The sequence below is a fragment of the Pinus tabuliformis genome, chromosome J (genome assembly GCF_031772625.1).
Source record: "Pinus tabuliformis cultivar Carrire ecotype Pingquan chromosome J, CPIR1, whole genome shotgun sequence".
In the NCBI taxonomy this organism is placed as follows: Eukaryota; Viridiplantae; Streptophyta; class Pinopsida; order Pinales; family Pinaceae; genus Pinus; species Pinus tabuliformis.
Genome location: NC_142295.1, coordinates 1,192,838,244 through 1,192,857,247, shown reverse-complemented (window position 1 = coordinate 1,192,857,247; position 19,004 = coordinate 1,192,838,244). Strand labels below are relative to the sequence as shown.

Here is a 19,004-nt window from a genome sequence, read left to right as displayed (position 1 = left end):
AGTGGTTATTTTATTCAAACATCAATAAAGCGTACACTTCCATAGCATGTACAAGAGCTCTATTTTTATAAACAAACCATTTAACTTATAGGTGCAATTTAAAGGAACTATACTTTTAATTTTTAAAATTCCCTCAGAGATATATAGCTCAACATATTTATCTTAACTGTTTAATAAAAAATTGCAATGATAAAAAGAATAATACTTTGTATATCTCGCAAATAAATCGTAAAAGTAACCCAATATAACATTATCTTCCACTACATAATGTCAAAGTAGACATATGCACTTAATTAAAAAAATTAAACTTGTCTAATCCTTGATGGAATGATACTGCAACAAAAAGGAAGAATATTGATTGTCTTAAAATTATCAATTCTAATGATTCATGTTGTGTAACCCATATCCAATCCAGTCAAAAATATTAAAACCCATATCTTGTTCAGACTCTTCCACTAGCTCAGGCTTCTTTTCATCTTCCTTTGGAGTAGTTTAGTAGGTGCAGCTTTCATAAGGCCAACAACTAGGGAAGGAGAAACTGCAAACTTTCTTGGACCCTTCAAATACTCAACTTTCTTGGTCAGTGGAAAAGAATAATCAAGTTCAATAGAAACTATTAGAACATTCTTGTAACTATTGATGATAGCATGTGGAACAACTAGATGTTACAAGTGTTATTGTTGAACACCCAGGGATTAATATTAAGAAGATTTATTTACTAGTTAGTGCCAACAAGGTCATGGTTTCAAATATTGGAAACTATGTTTCTCTAATCCTAACAAATTCAGTTAAGGGTGAATTCGATGATGGTGCTCATGAGAATTTCAAGCTTCTTCATCCAGATGATACTTTTCTTATAGGCCAGAACTATCACCTAGTTAGTTTGAAGAGGGTTTGAAGGAGTTCTCTGGGGAAACCTATGTGAAGTTGAATATAGTTATTTTGTTACAAAAAGTTAACGCATCGAACCAGAAGCATGTTCATCTACTGAACTCAAGTTCTATGGTCAAACATTATCATACTGATTTGGATAAAGAAGAATTGAATGCAAATAGAGCACTTTCATTCACAAGATCAATGAGAAGACAAAGGAAGTGGAGACCAACATTACAAAAAAAATGATAGCATGTGGAACAATTGTAATTGTAAAATAATAGATGGGAAGAGAAAGAGTTCTTATGGTATAAATACCAACAACAAATTTCTCTATTAAATCATCCTTTTTTAGATCAAGAACTTCAGGATCAAATACCAATCCATTGTCGCATATAGGCTGCACAATCAATCAATAGTAAAATGGAAAAATGCCAAGGTTTGCAAGAAAAGTTTCCTCAGAAAAACCAACCTTGTTTCCCTTCTTAATAAGATCCACGGGTGTTGTAATTTTAACAATCCCTTTATTTATCTTGATGGGAATATTCAAAACCTAGAAGAAAGATGTCCTAGATGGATCTAGACTAGTGTTTCTAGGGGGTACCACCACATCAAGCGATGCAACCAGACCAAAACGAGATGGATCTCCAACCTTTTATTTTTATACCTGCTACACCTCCTTGAGGTCACCCTTTGCGAAAATAAGACCAACATTTACCAGCAAGAAAGCAATCAGGTTCTGATAAGAAATGTTCCCAACACTGATGTTCACAAATTCCATCATCTTGAGGAAATTTCAAACTCACTCAACATTTCATAACCTCACTCCATAAAATAACTACCCATGTCCTTGAACTCATACACAACCACCATTAGGTCAATTTCCAGCTATGTAGAATTCCCATGTAAACATGTACATTAGAAATACTTTAATGATGAATGAGCAAACAAAGGTAAAATCATGAACAAGGAAATCAAATTTCTATCTAATGGAGAGTTTGGCATACGCAAATCATCCTCTAAGTATCCTTGCAAAATCTAAAAGTGGAGAAATCGATATGGTTTCCAAAGCCAAAATAATCATTTCAACATGTAGTTTGTATAAGTTGTGTCATTTGTTTGGTCAAAATCAAAGTTTTCCTTGAATTCAATTATTGATAATTTCATATATAGTTATTCATAGCTTGGAAACAAGTGTTATAATCCCTATAGAATGCCTCTAATCCATTCAATTGATGTGACATGTTGTGACAGCCTGGGGTTAAAAGTTCATGTAATAAAGTTCATAAAGGCAAAATAAGACCGAGGTCATGGGACACGTATTCCAAGATGAATGTTGGGCAAAACATCCTAGTGGGTGTTCAATTGGCTTATTATGGCTAAGGAAATTGGAAAAGGAAATGGCAAAGGATTTGAAAAGGAAAAGAGTCATTAATTGGAATTTTATTTATGAAATTCAGGAAAATAGGAGAAAAGGAAGGTGAAAGGTCACAGGTTGCATGTGACGAGGAAATTGAAGTAAATTAGTGGAAATTAAAGAAAATAGAGACCTCAATAATAAAAAGGATTTTGAGGATCAGTTCACGTCTTTTTCTAGTACAACCTTTGGTCAGTTCAATTTTGGATCTCTCTCTCTATTCTCTCTCTCTCTCATACTCTTGTACACTTAGAGAATTCTTGGAGCACTCTAGCATTGGAGAAAGGAAGGAAAAGGAAGGACAAGAAAGAAAAATGAAGCAAATCTCAAGCAAGAAAGAGTTGGATCAAGCAGCTATATTGGGATTACTTGTAGGTATCGAGTTGCATGTATGATTTCCTTTATAATTTTGGCATTGCATGTTACATGCATGTGTTTATTTGGTTCTCTTGTTGTCACTGGCAGGGTTTTCCCAGGTGTGGCAATGGTTTCAAATTTTCCTTTCCATTTTTGGATAACCATGGTGTGATGGGCTTCTTTCACTTGGTTTAGCTTTGGAATGTCGGATGGTTTTGTAGTCGGGTGAGGTAGTCTCAGGAAAATTCCCAAGGCCTTATAAATCCCTTGACCATTAATGGCAGGATACATGGTAAATATTGAGGGTGGAGATGGGAAAATTCATCAAGGTATTGAAGAATAAATTTGGTAGCATCCAAGCTTGTTTAGGGCATAGTGATCCCTTGACTGATTTTGGTGAGATTGCAGTAAAACTTGGTAGTGTATGTTTCTTTGTTTGGGCCTAGGAATCCCTTGACTGATAATGGCAAGATTGCATCTTGTTTGTATAGATGAGGGTTTCGGACCTAGAAATTCCTTGACCAGTAATGGAGGGATATGATGTAATGCCTGAGGAATCCCTTGTTTTCTTGTTGTGTGTCCCACATCCATGCTTGTAATATGGCACATGGGTGATTGGCTGATAGAAAGATTTGGTTCAGCCCAATCTATGGTCAAGTGGTACGTGGAAGTCCCTGACTTGGTTGGATTTTTCATATGTTAATAAGAGTTCCTCTCCCCTTGTATTTCATGAGTATTTATACTGGTTATTATGTGGCTTTTATTGTCATTCTATCATTGTTATTATTTAGGTTATATGCTAATTATTATAAGCATGGTTTTATGACAAATATTAGTTGTGTCTCTCATCATGTTTTGATTAGTAAATGAGTGGTTAATAAATATACGACCTAATACATGATAATGTAGCTATTGAGATAAGGTATCATACCTTCTTAATGAATCTCAAATAAGTATGAGATCCCTATGAACATATATCTAATTATAACCTAAAGGTTACATGTTTGACAATGTGTTTGATGAAATGACTGTCATTGTTAGGCTTGGTTAGGTCAAGTGCTTGACTAATTTTTATATATCTATATTTGTCTTGATGTATTTTATCATTCTAGAAAGTTCTATCAAGTTCTAGGTAGAGGTCTGGATCGTGGTCTGGATCCTAGCACTAAAAAAGTGGCTTAGATCTCCAGGTCATAGAACAGAGTAAAATAGATTGTAGTCACTGGGAAGCAGGGTCATCCATGTGACTGGAGGGTTACAGTCGAATTTAGGCAGCGTTATTCCTACGTTTGGGAGTCCATGTTAGTGAAAATGTCGTCTAGCTTAGGGTCTGGGCACCTGGAGTTACTTTTGAGCCTATGGGGATTCGATAGTTCTTGAGGGAGGTCAATAAAGTTTTGGTTGGATGATTCCACTTCCCTAATTGTACCTAGGAGATTGATTCATATCATAGTAACTCTTTGTCACATATTTTCCCCAGTGTACTGGTGAAATTGGGTAAGTGTGGGAGGAGGGTGTTACGAATTTTTAGAGGAGATGAATTTTCGAATCAAACACAAAAATTAACACTATGCACTTCTACACGTATAATTAATAGAAATAATCAATTAAAATATCATGTAAACAACCAGAAGTTAAAATTTATGGGTGCGGCAGGCATGGTAAAACCTATAGTCATATAGAGTTGAAAGTGTTTATAACCATTTATGTATATATACATATGAATCCATGCATGAAAGATCAAAGAAAAACACATATATAGTCAATGTAGGTTTTAAGCTCTTTAAAAACTAAGATATTTTTAACCTCATTCAATATTCATTGAGTGGGGAATTGAGATCTAATGCCCTAGACTCCATTCATTTGCTTCAATCCACCTGTAGCAATGTTGAAACAAAGAATAGAGGAACTTAAATTTGTAGAGCATTAAATTGACAAGTAGAAACAATTCAATATACTCCATGGTCAAATGGAATGCTAAATTAGACAAAATAAGTCTAGTGAAAAACTCCCAAATTTCATTTAGTGCTAACCTTGCTAAATTTGAATTTGCTAGGAAAATACTTTCCCCATATCTTATAAAATATGCATATGGTTTTTGGAGGCTGATGTAAAGGTTGTTGGTTCAAGAATAATCACATAGGTAAATGATGGTCTGAGGGTAAGTGCTGAATGAGGAATAATAATATGCAAACCCTATATAGAAATGGTGAAAAATAGTTTCAGCAGACCAACATTTTCAAGAAACAAAAAGTGAAAATGAGGATAATGGCTTTGTGAGGTCTTCCAACATATTATTAACATTATAAATCAACCTACAAAAAATGCTATCCACTCATTTCTCATACTTGATGAAGGCTACCTCTCGAAAGGGTTGTTTCATAACCTAACTCTAAATATTTAGATTTTTAATTGTTGTTGCATGTTTTTGTGGTGAAAAGGATGATCGCTAGCCTCTTTGAGGACAGGTTGATAATTTATTTTGATGGATGGATTTGGAAGAGCTTAGAATTTTTGAATAAAGTAATCTTTAATTTTGGTGGATATTGGCACTTATGTCACAAAAAAATTATGTTCATGTGTGTAATATGGAACATGTAACATTTGTTCAAGCATAAAAATTTGATGCTCCCATGATACCTTTGATCTCAAATTTAGCCACCATGGGAAAAATATCAGTCCTTAAAGAAGTATTTGATTAGGATTTGTGTGTCACTTTTCTTAGGAGAATATCCTAGTAGGCCTTATAAATGTTTTATCATCTAGTCTTTTTTCTTCCATTATCAATCAACTAAATTTGACTTTTACACGCAGTGATTTTGATCCCAAGAGTTGTTGTTCTAAAGTTTCTAAGTATTGTTTTGTAAATTCTATAATGTCAACTAATTATATGGGATCTAGAGAAACAAAAGATAAGTTACGAAGGGATAGATGCCAGTTTAATTCATGGTAGTGCATGTTTTGTTTAGGTTGGACGATGTCTTCCAAGTTGTCTAAATCGATGCACTAAAGATGGTTCCTAAGGCAATCATGCTTGGGACTAGAAAGAAGGTATGTTTAGTTCATAGAGGTTTCTAGAGTTTGTTATATTCCTTACATTAGAGAGATAATAAGATATACTTTTCTATTGTGAATATATTCTTATAAATGCTTGCTTTGAGTTATTGAATTAAGTTGCAATAAGAAAACTTTTCCAACCATTTTTATATAATGAATATGGTTCAATGTAATAAATTGGTATAGGTTGTCCTTGTGAAATAATACAAGGTGCATAATGCATTTCTCAAAATTCTTGATGAATTCCCTAGTGTGTGAACATTACCAAAGATGCTTGTGGAGAATATTATATAGCATCTATAGAAAAAAAAATGTGATGGACATTTCACATGAAATTCCATACAACAAATACTTTTGTTCATTTTAAATCATATAATGAATATGGTCATCAATGCCAAAGGTTATCCTTGTGAAGTAAGAAATGATGTACAAATTGTATATGCATTGCTCAAATAGCTTGATGAATTCCCTAGGATGTCAACATTACCCAAGTTGCATGTCAACAATTATTATATAGCAGTTACATAAAGTTGCTTATACTTGAAGAGTATTTGTTTTTGTAATGAATGGCTTAATTTAGGGGCCAATGTAGAGGGACTGAAGCTAGAAGTTTGATCAACATATTTTTGTATCTGACACTTGAAAATTGCATGAAGCTTTTCATTCTAGAATTATTCTTTTGTCAATCTTAAAAAAAAGGGAGTTAATTATCTAAAATAAATTTTATATTAGGCTTAAAAAGTTTTCATTCCTCAATTAAGTAATATTTTTTTCTGGTTGGAAATCTATCAATGTCCTCCAAAGAAAGAAAGACTTGCAAACTATAGTTTTTCATAAACTTTTTGTCCTCACTATTAGAAGAAATAATTGGATATTACACCTCCTATGGGACTATGTGCAACTAAAAGGTATTTGGAACTAGTTACCTTTTAGGTTCCAGATCATATTCCTTAGTTAGATCCATTGGAAAGATGCACTATGGAGTGACCATGCTTTTGTAGTCAAGATTTACATAATAGGAATAAGGGATCTGAAAAGTATGGTGACTCTTTGTTCCATATGAAAACTAGGTGTGCATGAGTTTTTAGTGGGTGCTCAATATGTTTAATGACTTATCAAAGGATAGTCCTATCAAAATTAGCTCTCTTAGCTAAGACCGATCTGAAAATATTTAAGAAAAATGCAAGAGATGCATATTTTTCATTGCAATTGGATGTCATCTCTTTTGTGTGACCTAAGTAAGGGATTTGAATCATACAGATGTGAGAAAGAATTCTAAGATGTATATTTTTCATAAAAAATCTAAAGGAAAGCATGCATGCTAAGGTCTCTAATTTGCGACTCTACCCATGACATTGAAAATAAGGGTGAATACTCACAAAAAATAGAAAACTCAATGAGCTCTAAATATCTCTAATTAATATGCAATGTATAAGAGATCCATTTCATACTTCCCTAAAATAAACCAAAAACAAAGAGACAGGTTCCCATAAAGAGAAATTTATATTAATGCGATCTCTCAGGGTTTTAGCAAAGAACAAAAAGTAAGAATTTTCAAGCAAGATGTAGGATTAAGAAACAAAACCTTAATTTTAGTTCAAGATCCATACCTCAACATGTAAGTAATAGTCATAATTTCAGTTTGGAAAATATTAACCGTGCCATGGCTATTGAAATCATGAATACATTGGATGGAGCAAGGGCTACGGGGACCCTCCATTTTGCAACAACGTCTCCCACTGACGTAGCTTAGATTAGAAAGTAGCTAGACCATTGATTGATAGAGAGTGCCACACTAATTATTTCATCTCTTCTTTTGCATATTTTCTTGAAAGGAAAGGAAAGATGGTAAAGACATCACGAAAATCCCATTACAAAAATATCACCCACAACAACCCCACCATTAGAAGGACCCATTGGAAATTGAACAATGTAGATCCTTTATAGGGCCCATAAAGCACTCACACACTCCATAACTTCTTCGTGTTCATATTGAGATTTTGATTTCACGGAGGGAGCTCTCATGTATAAAGAACAAGTGAAACTTGGGATTCATTAGATATGTCGAATGTGAAAGAAAAAACGGTAGTACTGATGGCATTATGGAGCTCATTCATGTTACAGATCAATAATAGTGCTAACAAATGTGGGAAGACTTCCATTAACACCATGGATCTCCGTCTGAGTTCTTGCATTAGGGCTACTAAGAATGCTAGGGAAATTGTCCCTCTTGCCTAATGCGCCCAAGTGAGAAAAGTCCTTCTGATGTGAGCCTATATGTGTGCAATCTTCCTTTCTCCCATAACAAAGGAAGATGAATTGAAATTTAATCTTTTGGAAATTAGTTAAAAGTTTTCCCAATGGCTAATGAAAGATATGATAAATATAGAAGAAGATTTGACTTCTTCAAGGAATATATATTCCTAGGGGCATGCATGTCTTCATTTAGCAGAACTACCTCAACCATGGCAATTGTATCTAGATTGTCATTGGAAGTGCCCTACTTATTTCCTATTTCTACATATACAATAGATTCTCATCAATGGTAACAGAGATTTTGTACTACATTGACATAAACCTATATTCTACTTTCAATTCAACTCCAGCCAAGTAAAGAATTCACACGTAAGCATCTAGCAAGCAAGATTAATTACTGACCTACAACTTGTTATTTTATTGTTTCATTTTTTTTTAATGATTCAGTGTGGAGCATGTGGAGAATATAGGCATTGATTACTATCAGACCCTGCTAGAGTAGAGGAAGAACTTCCATTCAAATCGAAGGCAGAATTCTTGTCACCTACTCAGCAAAACATAAATAAGAGTGAAAATAAATGAATGATCCCTCAAACTACCTCCAAAAGAACATGCGAAGAATTCAAACACAGAAGCCCTTAATCCTAGCACATGAAAAACCCAACCCAAAAATGAATGTATATAAATAAAACCATCTCTAACGAATATAAATCAAATGTAACCAATAAATCCTTCATACCAGAGGAGGTAGGATCAAATATTTGGATGTAGATGTTTACTAAATGGTCAAATGACAAAACCATAAACCGCCCGTCTCCACAGAGAATTATAGACATAATGTTCAGAAGGAAACATTGTTCTTGAGTGATAATTCGAAGGCTTTTCAAACATCAAGAAAACAGTCGAATACTAAAAGACTTCAATAGGTTCGTCTAAGATTTTTTAGGCAAAATGTACAGGAAAACCCTCAAAAAGTTCTGATAGGGTAATCCCCAAGGAAATTCCTCTTACAAAAGAAAGAAACAACAATGAAACAGTCGATTAGACATATAAACTCTAAGGAAAATACAAAGTTTACCTGCAGCATGCCATTCGAAGGGTTGCCTAAGAATTGGGTTGGAAATCCAATGCTCTGAGAAAATCATTTCCTCTCTTATGTTACCTCAGCTTCTTGCGACTATTGAGCATTGGAATCGGAACTGTTATTCGCCCACGTTCCTCCTCCTATGCTTCCTCAACTTCTTGCTCCTGCGACTGTTGAGCATTGGAATTGGAACTGTTATTCGCCCACGTATAGCTTATTCTATGATCTTGCATTATTTTGATGAATCGCCCTTGGTGCTACTTAATTACTCTTGGAAAGGGAAGGTCTGCTACTAGCTCTCGAACGAAAGGAACTAGATTTAGGACTGGAATTGAAAAGATACGTCATGGATCGGAAAATGGATCTGAAACAAACTATGGCTATATCAATAAAAATGGAAATGAAACTACTGGAACATATTCTAATATCGGAACAGGGAAGGACATAAGACAAAGGTTCTCACTTTACCGTTTCACTCAGAGTTATCATAGCCAGATATCCTTCGTCTGCTTAGCCAGATATGCCCCTCCCCGCTAATCTGAAAAACTTGAACAATTAAAAGTCCTGACCTAACCCAACGCCTTTCCAATGGCAGACATCAATCATGTTAATGGTGCAAAGGCTAGATATTTTACCTGTTGTATGTCGAGATTAAGAGATCCCTTATAATTTTTCAGGGCGCAAGTCCAATGCACAGTTTCACAAGATTAGACGGTTTTAGCTCAACCCACAGGCTCTGATCAGGACCAATAGCGAACACTTCGTCACCTAAAAACACAACGATACACCTCTTTACACAACTGTTTAGGCACACAACAATACACCTCTTTACACAACTGTTTAGGCACATAACGATACGTTATTTGCCAAGGCAACTCAGGAGTGCTCAATTTATGTAGATTCCTATGCTGATAATAGGGGTCAAACAATTGGTCTCTCTTTACACTCAAATTACAACATATTTTCAGATCTACAATAAAAAGAAAGATCAAACAATTAACCTCTCACAACCCTTTCATTCCAAGATATTCCCTCTCAACCCTCAAATTCCAAGATATTCCTAGATTTTACAATGGCATAAAATTAGCATTTGCACCACATGTTGCAAAGGAAACGCAGTAAGGCAATGATATAAAAAACAACAACATAGAAGAAAGAAGTCAAATTTTTATGCAATTTTGTTTCTTTACCGGTGTTTATTTTTTATCATCAACAAATGGCTAGATCATCTATTCATATTACCAAGAACCTTGGCGTTTGAGGGCATTGCCACAATGCCACAAAGCTCATTCTGATGATCACCGAGAAGGGAATTGTTGTGAGAGATGCAAATTGTTTCCATTGTTTCTCGAATGGACTCTGTTCTTGCACTGATTATTGTAATGCTAAATAGTGTGACTGCAAGCATAAGCAATTACTTGCCTTTTGTGACAAGTATATGTTTGATAGAGAAAAATGGAAAAATGCAAAAGAAGAGGGGATTAGTAAAATATTTGATGTCTAATCTAGGGTGCATACATAGCATCGGTGTAATCTAGGGTGCATACATAGCAAAAACATACCTGGATAGTTAGTGACATTTTCATAAGACAGATTGAATTTCTACCTGATTCATTTCTTCATATCGGCCATAATTTTACAAAAAATGTCGAATAGGGGTTACATTGAGTATAGTATTGCTAGAAATTTGCATAATGCAGTGTTGTTGGGTGGTATGCCAATGGTGACACGTCATGTGATCATATTTCATTGATATAGATGGTATTTCGAGCATAATTATTTAAGGTTACGTGTAGAAGATTTCAAGAGAAGATATGCATGGCAGGTTCTAACTGCCCTAACATAATTCACCCAAAAGATACAAAATTTATCTGACAAACTGATTTATCTTGGACAATGTGATTGTTACATGAGAAGGCGTGCATTGGGCTTAAGATTGTAAAATATCTCATAACCTTTTCCAATATACTATAAATCAAGGCCAAGGAACACTAATGTAGGGAATGATAAACATGCGTAGAAGCTAGGACATTCATAACATAGTAAGAAGAGCATTCCCTATGGGGTCCTCTAGGTCAAACCCATTTCTAATTACATGGCCATGCACCTCGTTTCCTTGTTGCGGAGCTTCTATGCCACCACACGCACCATGTACACTGGAAAAGGTAACATGATCCGCCTCTATAGCTATCCATTGCATCCAGCCATAAAGCCTTAATGCCTCCTGACAATACCCATTTTTAGTATATACAAAAATCATAGTATTCCATGACACCACATCCCGTTCAGGCATTTTGTCAAACACTGTCCATGCATCTGCTACATATCAATATTGACTTGTTCAACTTACTCAGAACTAGTCACTGAAGTTGATCATATAGTGCAAGAACTCCAGCCCTTACTACTCTTAACATAATATTAGTTGTTACTCCTCTGAAGAGGGCATGGATGCCCTCTAGGCGCACAATCTGTTGAAAAGCATGGACGGTGTTTCTATAACTTATTTCTAGAAAAACGGCTTGATAGAAAATTTTATGTGAGATCCATCATAGTTGCTAGAAGTAACATCACAAGCTCAGAACATGAGCAAGAAAGTAGATTTTATGTCATATTTCTTACTTGTATAATGTCTTCAGCATGTCGTGTATAAGACAAAGAAAGAAAGTCAATGTTGTTGCGAACTCCCTAAGATGCAATAACCTTCAAAGTACAAACAACAGAAATAAATCAAATTACAAACCTTGTCATAATCAAATCACATGATGCACAATAAACTTTAGCACAAAAATAGACTAGTGCCCTGCAATTTGTAAGGTTACATTTATTTCATGAGATCAAAGCTTGAACTATCTAATATTTGAAGAGCGAGGGTTACCACAATTAGAAAATGCACAAATTAATTTATTTGACACTTTGATTTCATGTTAGTTACAGACTGCATGCTTTCAGTTTATAAGGTTTATCCTAAGGTCCTTGATGGATGCCAATACTGTCTTCTGACATTGCTTGATCAACATTTGACAAAGGATGAGAACAATGATGTAGTTGAATTTCAAAGATTATGAATAAATAAGGAAGACCTTTATATAAGGGAAATTAACTCAATATGTTCATTTTAAAGATATGCTATCACCAATATTAATATTCATTAGGTTAGGGACAAATAGAAAATTAGCATTAGGTTTCTAACATCCAAATGGTCTCACCATTGTTTGAATTAAGCACTCCTAGTGATAAAAAGAGTGAAAATATGTTAAAAATTGGATTCTATAAGCTTCTAGAGGGCATTATGTTGTCAAAGATTGCCCGAGGTGAGAATTAATCAAGTGTCAGATACCCAAAAAATCAGCCATTGGATTTAGTAAACTACAAGTAAATCCTATTCAAGGTGTAAGATCGAATTTACCATAATGAGCATAGACAAACTAACTAGTGGACAGGTAGTCAAACAAACTATGTGCTTCTAAAGGCATTATGTCGTCAAATATTGCAGATGCCCCAAGGTGAGAATTAAACAAGTGGATGATACTAGAATTTGAATGTGTAACATCAAAGTTCCAAATGGCTAGTTTATAAAGAGAAAATTAGTAAGAAAGGAGCAGGGTAATCTTATATAGTTTCATTGGCTTCACATTTGAACATTATGTTGTTCTGAACCATGATACCCTAAATTCATATATTAATTCAATGGATTTCATTAAACAATGCCCTATCCTTGAAGCAAAGTAATAGAAGAGTACTGCCATTTCACCCGAAAGATACAAAATGTATCTGACAAACTGAATTATCTTAGACAATGTGATTGTTATATGAGAAGGCATGCATTGGGCTTAAGATTGTAAAATATCTTATAACCTTTTCCAACTCAGTCTGACCATATCCCTTTACAAGATTAGTCCATGACACCACATCTCTTTCAGGCATTCTATCGAATAATTGTTGTGCTGCAGAATTGTGCACAAAAGTGCACAAATTCTTACGAATTCTAAGAATGATGTTAAAATTGAAACAAGGCAGGGTGCAACCATTTGGTTTCCATCTCTGTTACAAGTATTCCATGTCAGAGCAGCTATCCATTGAATATATGATAGGTCTTGCCTCTGTATAGAGGCCCTTTTGGGCCATGATCCATTTTCCTTTGAAAATATTACATTTTCCTGCATCTTTCTTTGGATCGATCTGAATTGTCTCTAAAACCTTGCATTCATTCCTTTTAATATCTTGAATTTAAGACATTTTCTCTATGCTACTTCTTGTGTTTACACTACCGTTGTCAAAGAAATAGTGACTGGTATGGGACCATTTTTATTGTACAGGCAAGAACAACATGAAATTGGGTTTAGGAGCTTCAAGGCCATCAAATATTGAATTGAATGATCATCAAGGATCATATGTACCCACAACTCTTTCAATCAATGAGGACTGTTAAATTGGGAGAGAAGACATTAGAACAAAAGGGAAGGAAGACAACCAGTGCCATATCAACAACGATTTCTTTATGTGAAAATAACTTTGACTTACAAATCATAAGGCCTAAATTATACATATCTGCTAAAACAATTTGCAGAGTAATATGGCAGCTTCATTAACTTGGGAAATAAACATGCCACTGAAAAATTAAAGGAATGGACAATGCCTTCATGTTGACTTCTGATTTTGAAACAAGGGAAGCTTTACACATTATTGAGAAAATACTCTGTCTACCTGAAGATAGAGGGACTAACTTAGCATGAAACCCCCATTTTCATCAAACACTTTCCTTTATCAATAAGAGAAAATAACATATCCAAGTGTTCATCAAGATCTTAACTTTCTACAAAATCATACAAAAGTCACTGTTCAAAAGTATAGAGTTGAAGCAAGTACACAAATGATCTACAAGAGTCTTAAAGTTACATAAGGGTTGCAACAAAGATTGAAAGACCTCTCGAACATGGGTAAAATTGCAGGAGAAGAAAATTTGTGCAGGGCTACCCAATTTGGGTAACACAAATATATAGAGGGAATATATGTAAACCTAGGAGGCCAAAATCATTAGAAATTGTATAGTAGGTGGTAGCTTCATAATATTAATTTTCACATGTCTCACTGTGAGCTAGAGACGAAACTGGTATACTTGAGGATTAGACATCAATGTCTGATCGATCCAATTTCTATGAAAACTCAAGAGTCATTTTTCCAACAACATAAAATATTACATTTTCCTGCATCTTTCTTTGGATCGATCTGAATTGTCTCTAAAACCTTGCATTCATTCCTTTTAATATCTTGAATTTAAGTCATTTTCTCTATGCTACTTCTTGTGTTTACACTGTCGTTGTCAAATAAATAGTGACTGGTATGGGACCATTTTTATTGTACAGGCAAGAACAACATGAAATTGGGTTTAGGAGCTTCAAGGCCATCAAATATTGAACTGAATGATTTTCAGGGATCAGATGTACCCACAACTCTTTCAATCAAGGAAGACCGTCAAATTGAGAGAGAAGACATTAGAACAAAAGGGAAGGAAGATAACCAATGCCATATCCACAACGATTTTTTTATGTGAAAATAACTTTGACTTACAAATCATAAGGCCTAAATTATCCATATATGCTAAAACAATTTGCAGAGTAATATGGCACTTCATTAACTTGGGAAATAAACATGCCACTGAAAAATTAAAAGAAATTTGCAGAGTAATATGGCAGCTTCATTAACTTGGGAAATAAACATGCCACTAAAAAATTAAAAGAATGGTGGAAAATAAGGAAGAAAGGAGCAGGGTAATCTTAAATAATTTCATTGGCTTCACATTTGAACATTATGTTGTTCTGAACCATGATACCCTAAATTCATATATTAATTCAATGGATTTCATTAGGGATATTCTTTGAAACAATGCCCTATCCTTGAAGCAAAGTAATAGAAGAGTACTGCCATTTCTATGGAAACAATATATGTTCTGAATCTCATTTCTTGATAAGTTAATGTCGGATATATGATCTGTTCGCTATATATTCCTGTGAATGTTGTGACATTTTGTTTCTGATATTTTTTCCAGTTGATAGACAACTTTCAAGACTTTTGCTTGCTGCAAAACACAATTTCATGAACAACACACAACCAAACAAAGCAAAGCAAACTATGTGAATGGCAAATAATTCCAAAGGGAAAAGAATAATCTCTGAAATTAGTGAGAATCTATGCCCATGCAACGTACAAGATTTGTACGTGCTTAATATTGGCATAAATTCTACACCAATTGGGCTTCACATAGACCATTTTTCTCAACCCAAATTTAGGTAACTCTTACATTTCCGAAATCTTCATTGATGACTCTTCCCTGGCCAGTATTCATTAATATCTGACTTGAAAACCTAGAAAAAAACAGTGAATTTTGACCCATCAACTGCAAAAAAAACTAAACCATTCGACATTACCCAATTGCAGTTCTATGTGCTAAAAATGAAATTGCAGCATTAAAACAATTCCAGTCAGTCATGACCATGGACCCTCTGTCTAAAATAATTATAACTATATTGGAAACTAACACAGTAATATCCATGCTTGCAATTACTTACGTGCTTATCTGTATCACTCAGTGTCGGAAGATCAATATGAACTTGAGTGGCATGCATTCTAAACAATGGACCAACAAGAGTTGCATTGTTTTTGACACAACACACTATATCTTGATCCTTAATCTCTGCAACCTGCAATCAGATCAATTAGCAGATATTTAACACTGGAACTCTATCTATATCAAGATAAGATGTGCAAATGTTACTTTGCTAGGATATTCACAAAAACAATGTCAGAAGAGCATAGTTATTTAAGGCTGCATGTAGAAGATTTCAAGAGAAGCTATGCATGGCAGATTCTACCTTGCCCTAACATAATTCACCCAAAAGATACAAAATTTATCTGACAAACTGATTTATCTTAGACAATGTGATTGTTATATGAGAAGGCATGCATTGGGCGTAAGATTGTAAAATATCTTATAACCTTTTCCAACTCAGTCTGACCATATCCCTTTACAAGATTAGTCAATGACACCACATCTCTTTCAGGCATTCTATCAAATAATTGTTGTGCTGCAGAATTGTGCACAAAAGTGCACAACTTCTTATGAATTATAAGAATGATGTTAAAATTGAAACAACGCAGGGTGCAACCATTTGGTTTCCATCTCTATTACAAGTATTCCATGTTAGAGCAGTTATCCATTGAATATATGATAGGTCTTGTCTCTATATAGAGGCCCTTTTGGGCCATGATCCATTTTCCTTTGAAAATATTACATTTTCTTGCATCCTTCTTTGGATCGATCTGAATTGTCTCTAAAACCTTGCATTCATTCCTTTTAATATTTTCAATTCAAGACATTTTCTCTGTGCTCCTTCATGTGTTTACACTGTCGTTGTCAAAGAAATAGTGACTAGTATGGGACAAATTTTATTGTACAGGCAAGAACAACATGAAATTGGGTTTAGGAGCTTCAAGGCCATCAAATATTGAACTGAAACAAATATATAGAGGGAATATATGTAAACCTAGGAGGCCAAAATAATTAGAAATTGTATAGTAGGTGGTAACTTCATATTATTAATTTTCACATGTCTCACCGTGAGCTAGAGATGAAACTAGTCTACTTGAGGATTAGACATCAGTGTCTGATCAATCCGATTTCTATGAAACTCAAGAGTCATTTTTCCAACAACATAAAATATTACATTTTCCTGCATCTTTCTTTGGATCGATCTGAATTGTCTCTAAAACCTTGCATTCATTCCTTTTAATATCTTGAATTTAAGTCATTTTCTCTATGCTACTTCTTGTGTTTACACTGCCGTTGTTAAAGAAATAGTGACTGGTATGGGACCATTTTTATTGTACAGGCAAGAACAACATGAAATGGGATTTAGGAGCTTCAAGGCCATCAAATATTGAACTGAATGATTGTCAGGGATCAGATGTACCCACAACTCTTTCAATCAAGGAAGATTGTCAAATTGAGAGAGAAGACATTAGAACAAAAGGGAAGGAAGACAACCAGTGCCATATCAACAACGATTTTTTTATGTGAAAATAACTTTGACTTACAAATCATAAGGTCTAAATTATCCATATCTGCTAAAACAATTTCCAGAGTAATATGGCAGCTTCATTAACTTGGGAAATAAACATGCCACTAAAAAATTTGAAGGAATGGTGGAAAGTTAGCAAGAAAGGAGCAGGGCAATCTTATATAATTTCATTGGCTTCACATTTGAACATTATGTTGTTCTGAACCATGATACCCTAAATTCATATATTAATTCAATGGATTTCATTAGGGATATTCTCTGAAACAATGCCCTATCCTTGAAGCAAAGTAATAGAAGAGTACTGCCATTTCTGTGGAAACAGTATATGTTCTTAATCTTATTTCTTGATAAGTTAATGTCGGATATATCATCTGTTCGCTATATATTCCTGTGAATGTTGTGACAGTTTGTTTCTGATATTTTTTCCAGTTGATAGACAACTTTCAAGACTTTTGCTGACTGCAAAACACAATTTCATGAACAACACACAACCAAAAAAAGAAAAGCAAACTGTGTGAATGGCAAATAATGCCAAAGGGAAAAGAATAATCTCTGAAATCAGTGAGAATCTATGCCCATGCAACCTACAAGATTTGTACGTGCTTAATATTGGCATAATTTCTACACCAATTGGGCTTCACATAGACCATTTTTCTCAACGCATATTTAGGTAACTCTTACATTTCCGAAATCTTCATTGATGAATCTTCCCTGGCCAGTATTCACTAATATCTGACTTGAAAACCTAGAAAAAACAGTGAATTTTGACCCATCAACTGCAACAAAAAACTAAACCATTCGACATTACCCAATTGTAGTTCTATGTGCTAAAAATGAAATTGCAGCATTAAAACAATTCCAGTCAGTCATGACCATGGACCCTCTGTCTAAAAATATTATAACTATATTGGCAACTAACACAGTAATATCCATGCTTGCAATTACTTACGTGCTTTAGATCAGTTAGCATATATTTAACACTGGAACACTATCTATATCAAGATAAGATGTGCAAATGTTCCTCTGTTTTCAAAGCCTTAATTTATATTGGAGGAGGGAATGACCAATGTCTTTTTATTTGCATTTTAATTATACACTAAAATAACTACTAGTACCCTTTTATCCACAATTTCTCTATACAAGGAGCATAGATTTAAATTTCCCAAAAAGAAATAACCTGTTACAATTTTACAAAATGTTAAAAGACACAACAACATGAATACAGGATATGCTAGCTTCCTTTTAAAAGCTTTGCAAATCTCGCTAACAAATCTGGCTAAAGCAAACTTCGGAGCACTTTTATAGGCATCTATAACTGCCTTGAACGTGAATTCGTTTGGCTGAAAACCCTTCTGTTTCATTTTGTAAAACATTCTTCTAACACCGTCTACCAACCCTAGCTTCCCATAGCTAATTGTCATACTTGCATAATTAATTGTATCTGGTTCAAGACCTTTGGCTTGCATGATCATGAACATGTTGTAAGCTTCATTAATCCTCCCAGCATAATAAGAATAAGAAACATACATGTTTGTCCACCGGTCGTTGGAGCTGGAACCTAATAAGTTCCAAAATGAGTTTACCAATCCACTTACAAGCATCCTCATAGAGAGTTATTTTTTAGAATTTTATAAACTTACCCCTATAGGGTGCTACCCTGCAAGATTAACTTGCATAGCTTTTGCAGGATTGTTTCTTATATTTTTCAAGGTTTGGATTCAAGTTTTCACCGTTTTGAAATATAAATTTTTGAGTTAGAATTTAAAATTTGAATGTGTTAGGTAAGATATATTTATTTACCTATCCACGCATTTTTATAAAATAACATATAATTAAAGTGATTCTGAAGCTTATGAGTATAGTAAAAGTTTTGTATGTTTCAATT

The 19,004-nt window shown here is 34.3% G+C and overlaps 1 pseudogene; it reads right to left on the bottom strand.

Moving 5' to 3' along the window:
* Positions 1-378: 378 nt before the first annotated feature.
* On the bottom strand, positions 379-1,654 carry LOC149231367 (large ribosomal subunit protein uL10 pseudogene; annotated as a pseudogene).
* Positions 1,655-19,004: the final 17,350 nt, after the last annotated feature.